This window comes from Tupaia chinensis, unplaced genomic scaffold, assembly GCF_000334495.1.
Source record: "Tupaia chinensis unplaced genomic scaffold, TupChi_1.0 Scaffold000377_2, whole genome shotgun sequence".
Lineage (NCBI taxonomy): Eukaryota > Metazoa > Chordata > Mammalia > Scandentia > Tupaiidae > Tupaia > Tupaia belangeri.
The window spans coordinates 1,199,391-1,208,624 of NW_006159876.1; positions in this window are offsets into that span (position 1 = coordinate 1,199,391).

Here is a 9,234-nt window from a genome sequence, read left to right on the forward strand (position 1 = left end):
CCCCAGCCACATCCGGCCCAGCACCACCGGCTTGTCCAGGTCTGAGAGCTGAGAATGACTTTTATACTCTTAAATGGCTGGAAAATTAAAAAAGGAAAAATCCAATGGGAGCCAGCTGGTGGCTCCATCCCACATGGAATTCCGGGCCTGGTGGCTTGGAGGGTATGGCAGGCATGTGTGCATGCATGCGAGGATCCTGAGAACAGAACAACAGAACAGAGAAGGGACTGCAGCGACAAGTTGGGGGCAGGGGAGTTGCAAATGATCTGCAACTCAGATTTCAGCCTCCATGATAAGGTTTTATTGGAACACAACTGCAGAGCTGGACAGGTGCAGCAGCGAATGCAAAGTCTGAAATATTTGTCTGGCTAATGAAGACAGCATGTTGAGCCCTGGGCAATCCTAGCTTGATGCTGCTAAGTGTAAAGTGTCGTTGGCACAGCAGCCTGCTCGCCAAGCAGGTCCAAGAGGTCATTTGTCAACCCAGGTAGCTTCCGTCCAGGGAGAGGAGACCAGCGTGATGCCGTGAGAGGCCAGTCCAGTGAGCAGTGGCGCGCCCCACAGTGGGGCCTCCCACAGACGGGCCTTCCTGGTCTGCAGGTCAGCCTGAGTTAACCTTAGTGACCCTCTCTGAGTCAGACCTGCGTGGGCACTGTGTCAGCCAGGATATTTAGTTCCAGGTGACAGAAACCCAGTTTGGCCAGTCTATAGGAGGAGAGATGAGCTAAGAAGGCCCGGGTGTGTGTCTTAGGACCGTGCCTGGTGTGCACAGGACCTCGGAGACAGGCGGACTCCCCAGCCCGGCATGCTCCCCTTGCTGCCCACCTGCCTGCTCTCCCAGCACCCTCCATGCCCACTCCGCAGCCTCCCCCAGGCTGCACCTTACACTGTCAGGCCCTGGCGAGAGAAGGCCTGACCCAAGTCCGAACCCCCTGGAGGGAGCGTTCTGGATGGCATGTTTGGGTATCTGCTCCAGAAGTCCACTGCACCCACCATCCCCTGGACAACATGGCTTCCAGTAACCGGGGCTGGGGGAAGGGGACACCGGCCATAGAGAGATGGCAGTGCTAGGAGTGTCCATACGGTGTTTCTTGCCCCATGGCGGATTTTTAAATTTACTTATTTATTTATTATTTTTGAAGGTTTTTCCATAGGGCATGTGTGCTTGCTAGGGAGAGACAGTGAGTGGAAAAGTGAGAAATCATCCCTGGGAGGACGGCCATGTCACAATCCCTTCTCCTCTGGTCTCCTCTTGGGATTTTGGACATGCTCGCACACGCATCCAGAGTGATTTTCAAGCCACCGAGTCCAAGATTCGAACTGTGGTCGTTATGTGGGAGTCTAGCACCTTAACCGACATGCCACCTGCTGGCCCTTATGTGTATTTTTAAATATTTCATGAGAATGAAAGACAGACACCCTCAACAGGTTGTTTCACACCACAGTCCTATTCCCACTGTGCTCCAGCTAGTCAGGACCTTGGGTGCACGCACACCTGATGTGTTTCAGGTCGACACAGGATCCAAACCATGGCGGGCCATGGGGCTTCCAGCACTGCGATCAGTTCTGCTGCTTCCTTTTTGGTCCTCTGCTCAGGTCTTCTTCTGCCCTGAATGTCCTCACCAACCCCTCACCCCTTACCAGGCAAGCTCTTCTGGTTTATTTATTTATTATTTTAACTTTGCTATAGGGTGCATGTGCTCACCAGAGACGGAGAGAGGAAAAGTGAGAAATCATCCCCAAGGTGGGATGGCCACACCACAGTCCCTTCTCCCTCATTCTCCTCTCAGGATTTTGGGCATGTATACACACGAGCCTGGGATGTTTCCAGGCCTCCAGTTCTGGAATTCAAACAGTGAGGTCAGCCATGTGGGATCTAGTGCCTTAACTACCATTCCACCTGCTGGCCCCTGGTTATTTATTTAGTAGTACTAAAACTGTCATATTCTCCTCACTCCCCAGGAGAACTGGTGCCCAGTGGCCATGCAGAAAGCAGGATGCCCGCCTCGGCCCTTTGAGATCCATGAACAGACATTAGTTCATCAGAACAAAAAAGAGAGAGAAAGCCTTAGACTTTGTGTCTGTCTTTCATTCTCATGAAATATTTAAAAATACACCAGGTCTGGATTTCTCTGACAAAAGTAGTATCTTTCCATATTTTATATTTGTGGTCTAGTGGTTAAGGCAGCTGAATCCCACATGGCTGATTGTGCAGTTGGAGTCTTGGACCCTGCAGCTTGAAAAACACCCTGGGCATGTGTGCGTCCATGCCCTAAATCCAACAGAAGGGAACAGGAGGAGAAGGGGTTGCAGCAGAGCCATCCCCCATGGGAGCGTGGTGCTCTCTCACCTTCCCTCTCTCCCTCTCCTTCCTCTGTCTCTCTCTGAGGAGCCCAAGCACCCTCTGACACATTTCTTTTAAAAAAAGGAAAATATAATTTTAAAAAACTATCAAATAGTCTAACACATTTTTGGTATCTTTTCCGGTCTTTTTTCTTATAAATGTTAAATGTAGTTCTAACCATACTGTATTTATATATTGACCATCGACAGCACCAAAACACGCTGACTACCTCATCATCGATAGCGTCAAATACACCATTTCTCTCTTTTTAAAAACAATTATTTATTTAATTTTGTTTGTTATTATTGTTGTTTTAAATTTTGCTATAGGGCATAGGTGCTCACCACAGAGAGACAGAGAGAGAGGGGAAGTGGGAAAGCAAGCCACCAGGTCCGGGACTAGACTCACGGCTGGCCATGTGGGAGTCCAGCACCTTAACCACCACACCACCTGCTGGCCCCAATACACCACTTCTCAACTTTCCAGGAAAGGACTATTTTTTAAAAAAAGAACTATTTACTTAATTTTATTTATTCATATCTTTTTTTTTAATTTTGACTAGAGAGAGAGAGAAAGCAAGCCACCAGGTCTGGGACCTGAATAGTGATTGGCCGTGTGGGAGTCCAGCACCCCAACCACCACACCACCTGCTGGCCCCCCAGGGAAAGGACTATTAAAGGGTACTTAAAAAAAAAAAAAAAAAGAACAGAAAAGGCAGAAAGTCACTACTCTCGTGCAGCTATAAAGTGAACATGTGTTAAGGATTTTATTTACTTCATTATTGCTGAGGAACTCAGTGAGATGCTACAACCAGCTTAAAGGAGGAAGCAACCTTCCCGAGGGGTGAGCATTCCTCCATTCCTCGGGGAGTCTGGCCTCAGGTGATGCACCCAGAGGCCCCACCTGGCCCTTGATCCTCCAGTGACAGACAGACCCTTAGACCAGCCCAGCGATCACCCCAGTGGGTCAGCTCACTGCCTCCTTCACTTTATTTCTTCCCCTCCTTCTTCCTGCCCCCTTTCCTTATCTCCCCTCTTCTACCCCCCAGCCCACATCTCTCCTTTCTCCCCTCTCCTCCTTCTCTGTCCTGTTTATGACATGTTACCGTAAGTGAATTCTGAAAGTGCCTAACCCACGAAGTTTCAGATTAATGAGTAATTATAACAAGAACACCCGAGTCGCGGCACCCCAGGACGAAATAGAATATCGCTGCTCCCCACCTGTTGTGGGACGGCTTCTGCCGTCTCCAGGTTCTTGGAGTCTCAGACGAAGAATTGGACAAAACACACAAATAGTGTAAGGAAAAGGTAATTTACTGAGGAAAAGTAAACGTGCACTCCTGAGAGGCAGGAGTGGGCCTGGGCAGGCAGAGAGTGGCTCAGAGGCCCTGGCAGTTGCATCCTGCCGGAATTACCATCTTAACCGAGGTCCTGTGGGTGGATCATTGGCTGGGCCCCCTGACGGTTCTCATCTCCTGGGGTCTCTCAAATGTGGCTGGACTCACTGAGTCCTCATTGGCTATTTCCAGTGTGACTTAATCAGCCAGCCACCCCCACTAATCTCCTGCCTACACTGCCTTGGGGGGGAATTTCCTGCCCTGATCCGGGCTTTCTATCTAGCCCCATGGGAAGTCGCTCCGGCCCCCTTAACCCGCTTCCATTTGCTGGCTTTCTCCTTGGCGTGGCCCCTCACCCCCCCTACAGAGCGCCCTAACAACGTGAAGGGAAAGCAGTTGGGAGCAGACTGTGGAATTCAAGGTGTGTTTACATTGTAAGGCCTGGGTAAACAGGAGCCTAAGACTTTGGTTCTACTTGACCCATCACCCAAAAGGCAGGTTTTAGCTTATAGTCACCAAACCGATGCTGTGAAAGAACTGTACGTTTTGCAAGGTGACTCCTACCCTTTCTTCATCCCAGTGTTCTTGCGTTGTGATATAAGGTATAAGCTACAGCCAATCAGTTGTCTGCTTTATTTTCTTTTTTCTTTAATTATGTAATTAATTAAATTTGGTATTATTGTCATCTTCTTTCATTTTAATTTTTTTCATCATTTTTAAAATGTACTATAGGGCACGTGTGCTCACTAGAGAGAGATACAGAGACAGAAAAAGGGGAAGTGAGAGAGCAAGTCACCAGGCCCAGGACTTGGACTGTGGTCGGTCACGTGTGACCCAGTGCCTTAACCAGCACACCACCTGCTGGCCCCAAGATTCATGCACGTTGCTGGGTGTAGTAGTCTGCGGGAGCTGCCGTAATAAACGGCCCCAGACTGGGTGCGTTAAACAACAGAAATCTCAGTTCTGGAGGCCGGAAGTCCAAGACAAAGGGGTGGCAGGCTTAGTTTCTCTGGAGCCCCATCTCTTTGGCATGTGGGTGGCCATTCTCCATGTCTTCACGTCCCTCTGTGTGTATGTGTCCAAATTTCCCCTTCTTCTGACAACGTGTTACATTGGACTGGGGCCAACCCTGATGGCATTATGTTACTTATCTCTGTAGAGACAGTCTTTAAACATGGTGGTCACACTCTGAAGGACTGGTGACTGGGACTTCGACATATGAATTTGAGGGTGGGGTAGGCCACACTTTAGCTCTTAGCATTGGCTGTAACCGTAGTTCATTTCCACACTACGTGGTATTCTACCGCATGAACCTACCATAACAGACTGGGTGGTTGGAAAACTCATGGTGCACTTTTGCAGCAGATGGCACTAGTTCGTTTCTGGAAGTACTAGAGTCATTCACACCTATGTTATTGCTGTGTCATTTGACAGCTGACAATCCTAGCTTTCTTCTACAAAAATGAAGTAAAAAATAAGTGATTTGGTTGAGTTTGGGAGATTTTACAAAAAGCTGGAGATGAAAGACCAAACTGCATTTTCGCCTTATTTTACTGTTTTACTTCCGTAAAGGGGAGAACGCATGTCAAGCTTGTGAAAGGTCGCCTACAGTTTACGGTGACAGTGCCCTGTAAGAGCGTCAGCGCCAACCATGGTCACGGAGTCCCACGCTGGTGATTTTGAGCTCAGCGTGCTCCTCGCTCAGGGAGGCCCACCGAGGCTGATGACAACAAAATAAGGGCACTGGTCGACACAGAGAGAAGAAAGTGAGAAATCATCCCCCGCAGCCCCTTCTCCTCCATTCTCCTCTTGGGATTTTGGCATGCATGCACACATGCCCAGCATGATTTTCATTTTTCTAGAGAGAGATTTTTTTTGCTATAGGGCATGTACACTTGCTGGAGAAACAGAGAGAGAGAAAGCGAGGAATCACCACCCACCCATGGAAAGATGGCCACGCCGCAATCCCTTCTCCTCCATTCCATTCTCCTCTGAAGTACACATGTACATGCACCCAGCAGGAGTCTTAAGCCACTGGGTCCAGGACTCGAACCACAGTCAACTACATGGGAGTCCAGCAATGTAACCATCTGCTGGCCCCTGATTTTCCTTATTTTAAAGAGGTTTTTGCCTTAGGGCACATGTGCTCAAGAGAGAGAGAGACAGACAGACAGAGACAGAGACAGTGAGAGGGTACACACACGTGCCCAGTGTGATTTTCAAGCCACTGGATGTATGACTCAAACTGCTGTCGATCATGTGTGAGTCCAGCGAGGTAACTACTATGCCATCCACTGGCCCTGCCCAGCATGATTTCCAAGCTTCCAGACCTGGGACTTGAACTGTGGCTTGCCACGTGCGAGTTCAGAGCTTTAACCACCACACCATGTGCTGTTTCCTCTCCCTTTTAGATGCTCTGCAGAAAAGAAGAGGGCCAGCAGGTGGTGTGGTGGTTAGGGTGTTGGACCTCGCAGGACCAAGTCTGCAGTTCGAGTCCCAGCTCAAAAGACACACCAGGCGTGTGTGCAGGCCCCCCTAGGGCCTGGGGGAAGAGTGCAGAGGAAGGGCGCTTTCTCACTTTTTCTCTCTTGCTCTCTCTCTCTCTCCTTGGCAAGTGCATGTGCCCTACAGCAAAAACACAAAAAGACAAGAATAAAGGAAGAAGGAGCACCATGCAGGAGCGCTGGTGGGGTGAAGGCGCAGGTTTCAGTCGGGGCAGCGCAGTGCTCCCTTAGCTGGCCCGCCCTGCTCCTTCCTATGCGGGACGGGGAGCCCCAGCACCATCTCGGACTGTGAGCTGTTGCCCTAGGGGACGAAAGAGCTCAACCACCTGACACAGCGGCTCCATAGACAAGGCCTTGAAAGGTGACTCGTTTCATGCAGGAGAGAGATAAACCTCTGTCCTAAAGACAGTGTTATTTGATTTTTCTATTATATGAAACAGAACTTAATTCCGATACTTATGGAAAACACACGGTTTCCACTACAGGCACCCCTCACTTAGTGACCAAGTTCCGCTCCCAAGTCTGTGTGCTAAGAAAACTGGTTGATAAGCGAGGAACTTGAAGGCAGATGTCGTGTGTTGTGTAGTGTGTACAGGGTATTGAATAAGACTCAGACCCACATACAGGTACATAGGTAAGGGCCTGGAGAGAGTCACTGTGTTTTCCCTCTGTGGTCTGATTAAGGCACAATATACACCCATTTTACATGTCTCTGAAGAATTTATGACTCCTTGCTAATAAGGCAAGAGCTAGGGATATTGAGCACACAGACCAGGTTAAGACGCAAGATGGAGTCACATTTCCTAAGTATTCACAGCCAAAAGCTAGCTACATTAAAACCCAGAATGGGGACAAGCAGTTAGTGTAATGGCTATGTCGCTGAACTCCCATGTTGTCGACCATGGTTCGAGACCTGGACTGGGTGGCTTAAAACTCACGCTGGGCACGTGTGCGTGCGTGCCCAAGATCCCGAGAGGAGAATGGAGGAGAAGGGATTGCGGCATGGCCATCTCCCCCAGGGGGGTGATTTCTCGCTTTTTATCTCTCTGTCTCTATCTGTCTGGCCTGCGAATGCACGCACCTCATAGCAAAAACCTCTCAAAAAAAAAAAAAAAAAAAACTCAAAATGACTGTAGCTAGAGACAACAATTTCTATCCATTTACTATATTCTTTATTTTTAAAGAATTATTTAACTTATTTATTTAACTTATTTATTTATTTATTTATTTTAATTTGACCAGAGAGAGACAGAGTGAAAGAGAGAGAGAGGGAGGGAAGGTGAGAAGGCAAGCCGCCAGGTCCAGGACTGTGGCCCCTCAGTTACTGTATTCTAAAAATAAGTACAAAACTCTAAGCCTGCTGACCTCACAAAGAATACAGTAATAAATCACTCAAACTTGGGGCCAGCAGGTGGCATGGTGGTTAAAGGCACTGGCTTCCCACATGGTCAACCACGGTTTGAGTCCTAGACCTGCAGGTTTGCTTTCTTGTTTTCCCTTTCTCTCTCTCTCTGTCTCTGCCTGGTCAGATTAAAAATTAATAATAATAAATGGAATTAAATAAATAAATAATTCTAAAAACAACAACAACACTGACTACTATGTAACTATCTTCTGAAGTCCACCTTCTTGTCAGAAAGCCAGCTCAGGCTGCTAGATAAAACCCCTCTCCTCCAACTCCCCTTTGGCAATCCACTGAGGTCCCCATCCATTGTGTTACACGTTTTTTCTCCTTCCCTAATAAACTCTGCTTCACTCTCCTCTGTGTCCACACTGTAATTCTTCATGAGCACAGGCCAGGAACCAACATGGGTGTTGGGTCTGATCCCCCAACACTCCTACATCAGTGTGTATTTTTCCATAGAATAATGTCACTCTCCGTACAGAAAGCACACATTAGATAAGCTCCAGAAATCAACAACACACATAACACAACGATAAAATCTGGCATAATTGTTTTAATTTATTCTGAATCCTACCATGAGTGCATAATAAAGTACAAATTTATAAGTGAAATATACAGTCCTGGGACCAGCAGATGGCATAACGGCTATGTCGCTGGACTCCCATGTAGCTGACTGAGGTTCTAGTCCCAGACCTGGTGGCTTAAATTCACACCAGGCATGTGTGCGTGTGTGCCCAAGATCCCGAGAGGAGAAAGGAGGAGAAGGGATTGAGGCGTGGCCATCCCCCCTGGGGGGTGATTTCTCACTTTCTGTCTCTCTGTATCTCTGTCTCTCTCTGTCTTTCTGGTGACCACACGTGCCCTATAGCAAAAATCTCTCCCCCCAAAAAAGAAATGTGTAGTCCTGCATGACTGTGAATGCTTCGCGTAGGGACTGCTAAACTGCGGAGACAGGACAGAGACAGAGGGTCTGCGCTGGAGATCTGGCCATAGTGGGAGCGGTTGTTAAGCAAGTAGGTCATTAAGCCAGAGTGGCCATAATTATAAACACATGTGTGTGTGCTTGAGTTAAGTTTTTCTGCCTCTACTAAAATGTTATTTTGATGATCAGTAAACAAATAACACATTTAAATGTCCATATTAAAACTTATATATATTTTTTCTTTTTTTAAGGTTTTTGCTATAGAAAAAGTACACTCACAAGAAAGAGACAGTGAGAGTGAAAGTGAGAACTCACCCCCAGGGCGGATGGCCATGCTACAATCCCTTCTCCATTCTCATCTCAGGATTTGGAGCACGCATGTGCACTTGCCTGGCATAAATTCCAAGCCACCAGGTGTGGGACTCAAACCATGGTCGGCCACGTGGGAGTCACACGCATTACCCATTACGCCACCTGCTGGCCCCTTATATATATATATATATTAGAATGATTTAATTTCAATTTATTTCTTATTTTTAAAATTTGCTATAGGGCACATGTGTTCACCAGAGAAAGAGAGAGAGAAAGTGAGATGGCAAGCCGCCTGGGCCTTCCACATCCGGAACGAGGAGCTCCAGCAGCCATGTCAGGCTGAGTTGTCACCCTAAAGTTGGCCACACAGGAGTCCACCGCCTTAACCCCATGCCACTGCTGGCCCTAAAA